This window comes from Elaeis guineensis, chromosome 2 (genome assembly GCF_000442705.2).
Source record: "Elaeis guineensis isolate ETL-2024a chromosome 2, EG11, whole genome shotgun sequence".
Classification (NCBI taxonomy): domain Eukaryota; kingdom Viridiplantae; phylum Streptophyta; class Magnoliopsida; order Arecales; family Arecaceae; genus Elaeis; species Elaeis guineensis.
In genome coordinates this window covers 51,732,300-51,741,154 of record NC_025994.2, presented here as the reverse complement: position 1 = coordinate 51,741,154, position 8,855 = coordinate 51,732,300, and the positions used below count along the sequence as shown (strand labels likewise).

Here is an 8,855-nt window from a genome sequence, read left to right as displayed (position 1 = left end):
ATTAAAAAAAAAAACCACTGACATTTCATAACACTTAACTAAAATAGCGTAACCTCAAATATAAAAATTTCTAACTTGATTGGACACCTTGTTTCTTTGCATTGCATCTCCATAATTAACTTTAAGGGTGCAACCCATTAACTAAGATAAGGTAGAGATTTGATCACCCTTCCTTGGCCCACAAATCACCTCCTTGCATTTGCATAACCTAGACCTTAATCTAAAATTAATTAGATGTTGACCCCTAAGGATTTCAAGCTCATTAGGACAAGTGACCCTGAGAGTTGAACCAGGTTAGACTTGGTCAGCTAGTTGGTGTCTAAAAAAGTGGTTTGTGGGACGACTGGGCCCGAAGGAAGGTGGTTTTTAATTGATTCCGTTCGCTGACCTGGCCAATTTAATTGGTGTCTAAGGAAAGCAACAGGAGGGAGTCCCACCAATCTTACACTTATCTGGCCAGTTGGTTGGTCAAGCTCCGACTTGGAGGGCTTGAAGGCTAACTACAGTTAGGAGCTATCTAAAACTAGGGTAACTTTAGGATAGAGAGTCCACTGCGTGCTAACTTGATTGTAATTAAAATCTAACCACAACTAATTCTTCTATTAATTTTAGGACTTCTTAGGATCTCTTCTTTAGAACTCTTTTCTCTCTTCTCTTCTCCTCTTAAAAAAATAATAATAATAATCCTTAACAGACTAGGATAGTCCTATATAGATCTTTTAGTTGCATGTTAGGTCGACGATCACTAAAACCTGACTTGCAACCATTAGACGAAGAATTAGAAAAGACTCTTAGGACTATCTGAGTTAGAAACATGACTGCACTTGGTGAGGCTAATCCTCCACGCTCATTGAGAGAATATTTCACTCCATCCTCATATACCTACTCTCCATGCATTCAAGCACCTCCAGTAGAAGCTACCCAATATGAGATTAAGTCTAGCATTATTCAAATGTTACCATCATTCTATGGACTTAGTAACGAGGACCCATACAAACACTTGGATGAATTTTTTAAAATTTGTTCCACAGTAAAAATCCAACCTTCTCCGATGATGCCCTTAGGTTGAAACTGTTCCCTTTCTCACTTAAGGACAAAGCCAAGCATTGGTTAAACTCCTTAGACTGTATAACCATTTCAACTTGGGAACATCTTCAGAGAGAATTTCTCAAGAAATACTTTCCAATTGAAAAAATAAATCAAATTAGAAAGGCTATCACTAGTTTTTCCCAATTGGAGGGTGAACTTTTTCATGAGACATGGGAAAGGTTAAGGGACCTCATTCGTAAATGTCCACACCATGCTATCCCTAAATGGCAACTTTGTCAGTGTTTTTATGATGGTCTATCAGAGAAACACCGACAAATGGTTGATGCATCATGTGGTGGGACATTCATGCTAAAGAGTGAGGATGAAGCCTGACAGCTCTTTGAAACACTTAGTGAAAATTTTCTACTTCATATATCTGCCACCTCTAGAGAACAACCCATGCTTCAACAAAAAAGAAGTGAAATTTATCAGATTGGAAACATCATGGATATCCACAGTAAGGTAGATGAACTGTCTCAAAAATTAGACCGTCTTCTAAATACTGGACAATCCCCGATTCCACCCAACCCAATCCAAGAAGTTTGTGCACTGTGTGCATGTCCGAACCATGTTGTTAGTGATTGCTCAGCCGCACCTTAATTTTCTGAGTTTGTGCATGAGCAGGTTCAGCAAGCTCAAGTCCAACAAGCTCGCAGACCAGAAAACGATCCATATTCGAATACTTATAACCCCGACTGGAGAAACCATCCAAATTTTTTCTGGAGACCACAACCAGTGGTTGGCCCTGCCACACATCGACCTCAATATCAGGACCCAACACATAGGCATGGACCATACCATCAATTTCAAAATGCTCCTCAACCGTCTACTACTAGTCACAGCTCAGCTTTTGAGGAAAAAATTCTAAAAGCACTAGAATGATTAGAAGTCAACACTCAGACCCTTAACTCCCACACACAATCCATTGCTAAGCTAGAGACCCAAATAGGTAACTAGCGACTGCATTCAGTAGGAGGGAAGGAGGAAAATTACCTAGCCAACCCGAGAGCAACCCAAGAGGACAATTTGTGATTGAGAGCTCTAATACCCCAGAAGCTTTTTTTGAACATGCCAAATCAATCATGACTCTGAGAAGTGGGAAGGTCATTGAACACACTAGTAAAACCAATGAGACCTATCCTAAACTTCTAACCGAAGCCAAATCACCCAAGAACAAGGAGGACCTTAAAATAGAGAATGAACCAACTGCATCGGAATCATCTTATTTGCCTAAAGTCTCATTTTCAGATGCCCTAAAAGCCCCTATTCCTACAAATAAGAAGGGAGGAAGACTCAACGAGATGTTGAAATTGTTTAAGCAAGTCCAAATTAATCTTCCCCTTCTAGATGCAATCAAACAGGTCCCTACTTATGCCAAATTTTTGAAGGATTTGTGCACCCAAAAATGTAAATCTAGATCACAAATCCCAAAGAAAGTATACCTCACTGAACAGGCTAGTTCTATCTTCCAACATGCCACTCCTCCAAAGCTTAAGGACCCAGGAGCCCCCATCATTTCCTGTGTTATAGGAGATTATCACATTGAAAAAGCTCTTCTGGACTTAGGGGCAAGTGTGAATCTTTTACCTAGTTCGGTGTATGAACTTTTTAGATTCGGAGAACTGAAACCTACATCAGTCACACTGCAATTAGCCGACAGATCAATTAAAGAAACACGTGGAATGCTTGAGGATGTCTTGGTCAAGGTAGATGAGTTTTACTTTCCAGTTGATTTTCTGATTCTCGACATGGAACTAAGTGGCAACCCAAGATAAATTTTCATTATCTTAGGATGACCTTTTCTAGCTACGGCAAATGCATGCATTAATTGTAGGACAGGAGTCATGGACGTATCGTTTGGGAATAAGAAACTGAGACTGAATGTGTTTGGTGCTTCCCAAGGATCATCAATGGATAGTTGCTTCGAAGTAGATACACTAGAAGACATTATAGAAGATGCAACACCCACAATTCTAGCACCAGACCCCTTAGATACTTGCATGGCTCACTTTGGAGTGTATGACTTTAACGGATATATGAAAGAAGTTAACACCTTGTTGGATATACCACACGATAAAACCACTCCTCCATGGACAATCAAGTATGAGCCATTGCCCATATTAGCCAGTACACCAATAGTCCCATCTTTAGAATCACCACCTACGTTAGAATTAAAACCCCTTCCTGCTATGCTCAAGTATGTATTTCTAGGACCCAATGGCACTCTCCCGGCAATCATTGCGTTAGACTTGACCCCTATTCAGGAAGCACAATTGGTTGGTATTCTGAAGGAACACAAAGAGGCTATCGGTTGGTCCATTGTCGATTTAAAAGGAATTGACTCCTCCATTTGCATGCATCATATTCATTTTGAGGCAAATGCCAAACCCCATCGAGATATGCAAAGGAGATTGAACCCAAACATGCATGAAGTAGTAAAGAAAGAGGTGGTAAAGTGGTTAGATGCTAGAATCATCTATCCCATATCCGATAGTAAATGGGTCAGTCCCACTCAAGTAGTACCTAAGAAATCAGGTATTACTGTGGTTGAGAATGAAGAAGGTGAACTACTTCCCACTCGCATATCATCTGGATGGCGAGTATGCATAGATTATAGAAAATTAAATGTCATTACTAGGAAGGATCATTTTCCATTGCCCTTCATCGACCAAATCTTAGAACGGTTAGCTGGACAAAGTTTCTTCTATTTTCTTGATGGTTATTCAGGGTACAATCAAGTACCTATATTTTCGGATGACCAAGAAAAGACTACCTTCACCTGCCCCTATGGCACCTTCGCTTTTCGGCGTATGCCATTCGAGCTTTGCAATGCACCCACTACATTTTAATGGTGCATACTGGCCATTTTTTTAGATATGGTGGACAAATATCTTGAAATTTTTATGGATGATTTTTCTGTGTTTGGAACCACCTTTGAGGATTGTCTCCATAATCTTTTCAAAATTCTTAAACGGTGTATGGAGACAAATCTTGTCCTAAGTTGGGAAAAGAGCCATTTCATGGTGCGGAAGGGAATTGTATTAGGACATATTATTTCTGAAAGAGAGATCGAGGTAGATAAAGCCAAAGTTGAGGTCATTTCAAAACTACCACCCCCTACTTCGGTCCGACAAATACGATCCTTCTTAGGTCATGCCGGATTTTATAGATGCTTCATCAAAGACTTTAGCAAGATTTCAAGACCCTTGTGCAATCTGTTGGCCAAGGACACACCATTTGTCTTTGACGAAGACTGTTTGAAAGCATTCAACACATTACGAACAGCCCTGACAACAGCACCCATAATAAAACCCCCTGACTGGTCCATTCCATTTGAGATTATGTGTGATGCCTCTCACTTTGTAATAGGTGCCGTCTTAGGCCAAAAAATTAATAAGGAGCCACATGTGATCTATTATGCTAGCAAGACTCTTTCTGATGCCCAATTAAACTACACCACAACAAAAAAAGAGCTACTAGCAGTAGTGTTCGCCCTTGAAAAATTTTGCTCATATCTGTTAGGGTCTAAGGTTCTAGTTTACTCTGATCATGCAATTCTGAAACATCTCCTCTCAAAGAAAGATACTAAACCATGTTTGATCAGATGGATCCTTCTTTTACAAGAATTCGATCTGAAAATCTGACATAAGAAGGGTTTCGAGAATGTGGTAGCTGATCACATCTCCAGGATCTTAGTTGAACACACGATAGGCATAGATGAGGTCAAAGAGAAATTTTCTGACGAATAACTTTTCGCAATCTTCTCTAGCCGTCTTCCATGGTTTGCCCATATTGTCAATTACTTGTCAATAGGACAAGTACCTTCTCACTAGACAAAACAAGAAAAGGATCGATTTTTCTCACAAATTAAATATTATTTTTGAGAGGAACCTGAACTATTCAAATACTGTCCTGACCAAGTTATTTGCCGTTGTATCTCTGAGAGTGAATTCCAATGCATTCTCACTTTTTGCCATTCTTCGGCATGTGGGGGATATTTTAGTGGAAGGAAAACTGCAGCAAAAGTGCTGCAGAGTGGATTTTATTGGCCAACACTTTTCAAGAATGCACATGAATTTGGCCGAAGTTGTCTGCAATGTCAACAAATAGGAAATTTATCCAAGAAGGATATGATGCCGTTGACCCCCATTTTAGTAGTAGAAATCTTTGATGTTTGGGGGATTGATTTCATAGGACCTTTTCCAGCCTCATTTGGATTCGAATATATTTTGGTGGCAGTTGATTACATGTCAAAATGGGTGGAGGCAATAGCTACACGGACTAATGATAATAAAGTTGTAACTAGTTTTATCCAACAAAACATCATTAGTCGATTTGGCTTCCCAAGGATGATCATTAGTGACGGGGGGACTCATTTTACGAATAAACATTTTGAAGCACTTATGAAAAAATATAATATTACACACAAAGTGGCCACACCATATCACCCGTAAACTAATGGTCAGGTAGAGGTGTCAAATAGGGAGATTAAACATATCCTAGAAAAGACAGTTAGGCCCGATAGAAAGGATTAGTCTCTTCGCTTAAATTATGCATTATGGGCTTACCGTACAGCTTTTAAAACCCCTATCGGTATGTCACCCTACCGACTAGTTTATGGCAAAGCTTGCCATCTGTCGGTTGAATTAAAACATCGTGCACTCTGGGCCATACGAATGTTTAATTTTAACATGAAGAATGCAGATTCTAATCGAAGGTTGCAAATCAATGAATTGGAAGAACTTCGCAATGATGCATATGAGAGTTCATGAATTTACAAGGCTCGAACTAAAGTATTTCATGACAAATATATCTTTAGAAAATCAGTTGAGCTAAATCAAAAGGTATGGCTTTTCAATTCCAGGTTACGCTTTTTTTCGATAAACTTTGATCCCGATGGGATGGACCTTTCATTGTCACACAAATATTCCCACATGGAGCAATTGAAATTCATGACCCCCGAAATGGCAATACATTTAAGATAGACGGTCAACGTCTGAAGCCATATGTAGATGAAATTGCACATAAAGAATGAATCGATACCATCTACCTGTGTGATCCACTTTATAATGAATAATAAACTTGACGTCTAGCTGAAGACGTAAAATTTAGCACTTGTTGGGAGGCAACCCAATAATTTTTCATATTTTTTTTACTTTACTACGATTGCAGAAATTTAGAACAAGAGCCTATTAATCAATGAAGCTATCTTCAACTTTCGAAGCAAAATTATCCCAGGTGCACTCTCTCCTTTTATTTTTTTTGCTTTCCTACTCCATTGAGGATAATGTAGATTAAGTTGGGGGGGAAGAAAAGTAATCAAATCCTTGAGTATGATCAAAAATAATTAGTTTTATGTATCCAAATTTTATTTTGATTAAGAGTCAATTAGGCATCCTAAGTAATGAATGATTAACGGTCAAGATAATTTTAGAGATACTGAGGAATAAATTATTAAGAAAATCCAATGAATGGTAGGGTTTAGACTAAACCAAATTTTAGGAGTGATTCTACAATCCTCTTCTTATTGATCTCAATAAAGAATCTGCTTCATGAGAGATTGGGTGGAAAGATCGAGGTATGCAAAAATTCTTCTTAAAATTTTTATTAAATATATATATATATATATATATATATATATATATTGGTTTCCTACTGAGTAACTGGGCCCCTTCGCCTAAGTAAGCATTGTGGTTCACGTAAAATGGTGGGCAATGTTAAAAAAAAAATAGTGGGGACTAAATTGCAAGAAGATAATAAACCTCTCTCACATTAAGTTAGAAGATTTAAAGAGTAAAGTGGAGAGTTGGTGAAAGAAAAGCTCTTGAAATTTTTTTAGTTAATACTCAGCCACTAATTGGGTCAAATTGATAATCCAATAAAGTATCTCTTTAATGGTCTGATCAGGTATCATCTACCTTTTGGGATGCCTAACCTAACTTTTTATTCAAAATCTAGTCGGTACACAATGCTGATATATCTATTTTACTCGAGGACGAGCAAAATTCAAGTTGGGAGGTGTGATAAACACTTAATTTAAGTCATTTAAAGCAAAAAATTATATTTAATTTATTTTATTTATTAAAAATTTGATGCTTCTTTTTATGTTTTACAGGAAAGGTGATCGCCGATACAAAGAGTCCGATTCGCAGATCAAAAAGACTCAAGTTTAAAAAAAATTGGACTTAAAACAAAATTTAAATAAAAGAAACATGCATATGGTATTACAGAAAATAAAGATACTATGCAAGGAACCCAAAAAGGATATAGAAGTCATTGTAAAGAAATAAAAGTTTCTTTTTAAAATTAAAAAGGAGCGGGCGCGCGGCAGCAGGCGCACGGGCACGAGGCAGGACGGGCATGTGGCAAGGCGGGCGCGAGGTAGCGGGTTCGCGCGGCATGGCAGCGCGCGGCATTATGGGTGGGTTCGTAAGAAATTATGCTGGCGGACAGTGGCGAACAGATAGCAATGGATCTGAAAATTAAAGAAAAAAAAGATAATACTTGAAAATACTTCAAGAGGAAGAATTTATATTTTCTTTATCTGCTTGTGATCTTTTCATCTCATCCATCCATCTTTTAGTCCTTAGTATTTTCTTTAGTCCTACATCGAAAAACCATGTAAAACTCCTCCCTCCTAACACCTATAAAAAAGATTTTTGTAATCCCATTGGAGGGGGGAGCCCAGAAATTCTTCTAGAGCCTTGCATAGAGGAAGAGAAAGGGACTACTCCATGAGCAGCTAGGCTAGCAGTCTTGGGAGTGGAGAAGAAATTTTGTAACGACACAGAGTGGGTTTATTGTTCTAAACTTTCTTGTATTTCTTTATATGCAATAAAGATTATACTTTTTATTTAAATCATCATGAGTTCTTTATTTGCTCTCTTTTATATGCTTTTATTTATGCTTTCTTGTTAGATTAATATTAGGAACAACTTTTACTTTTCAGAGACGCACCGTGATCTACAGATACGAGGCATACCGAGAAAAGAAGAGTTGTTTACCTAGTACTTTTCAGAGATGCACCGTGATCTACGGGTACAGGGCGTGCCGAGAAAAGATAGATATTTTTTCTAAGATTAATCGTATCTATTTAATAAAAAAAAAGAGATACAACTCTACTAGTGCAAAATTAATTCAAAACTCCCGAGCTCTTTATTTTCTAATTACATCAATTTTAAGATAATTTATTCTCTAAATCAAAAACAACACTTCTTTCTTTTATTTTGCAATCTTAACTTAGCCCAAGGTCTCTGAGGATACGATCTCTACTCATCTTACTTACGTAGTGAGTAGAGTTATTTTTGATGCTATCAACGACTACGCATCAAGGCACAACCATGATACACACCTCCTCACCGAAGGATCAATCTGAGTGTATAATGTACCACTCAAAATATGAGTTTGTTATTGTGAAAGGCAGTACACCATACATCATTATGAATAATGTTTTATTTGACCCATTCAGAGATTATCATGAGTAGAGACTCTGACAGTTGGCCTGAAATCTTATCATCCGAAATCGACTCCCTGTACATCAACCAAATGTGAACTATGGTTGAAGCACCTATGGGTATGACCCAACAGGTTGCTATCAGAGATGCCTATTCAGATTTTTGCTATTGCCATACACCATCTAGAGAAGTTGTCTCAAGTAGGAGGGCAAATACTTTTATGTATTCAGGCAGTTTATGAGGAGTAGGTACTTCTATTTTTGATGGAAGAGTCAAAATGGTTGACTTTATCAAATATAGATAAATCATATG

At 37.9% G+C, this 8,855-nt stretch overlaps 1 non-coding gene across 1 annotated transcript; it reads right to left on the bottom strand.

Annotated features, from left to right (window-relative positions):
• Positions 1-1,201: 1,201 nt before the first annotated feature.
• On the bottom strand, positions 1,202-1,307 carry LOC140855999 (small nucleolar RNA R71). The gene has a single exon (XR_012139438.1). It is a non-coding gene; the product is annotated as a small nucleolar RNA R71 (small nucleolar RNA).
• Between the last annotated feature and the right edge of the window lie 7,548 nt (positions 1,308-8,855).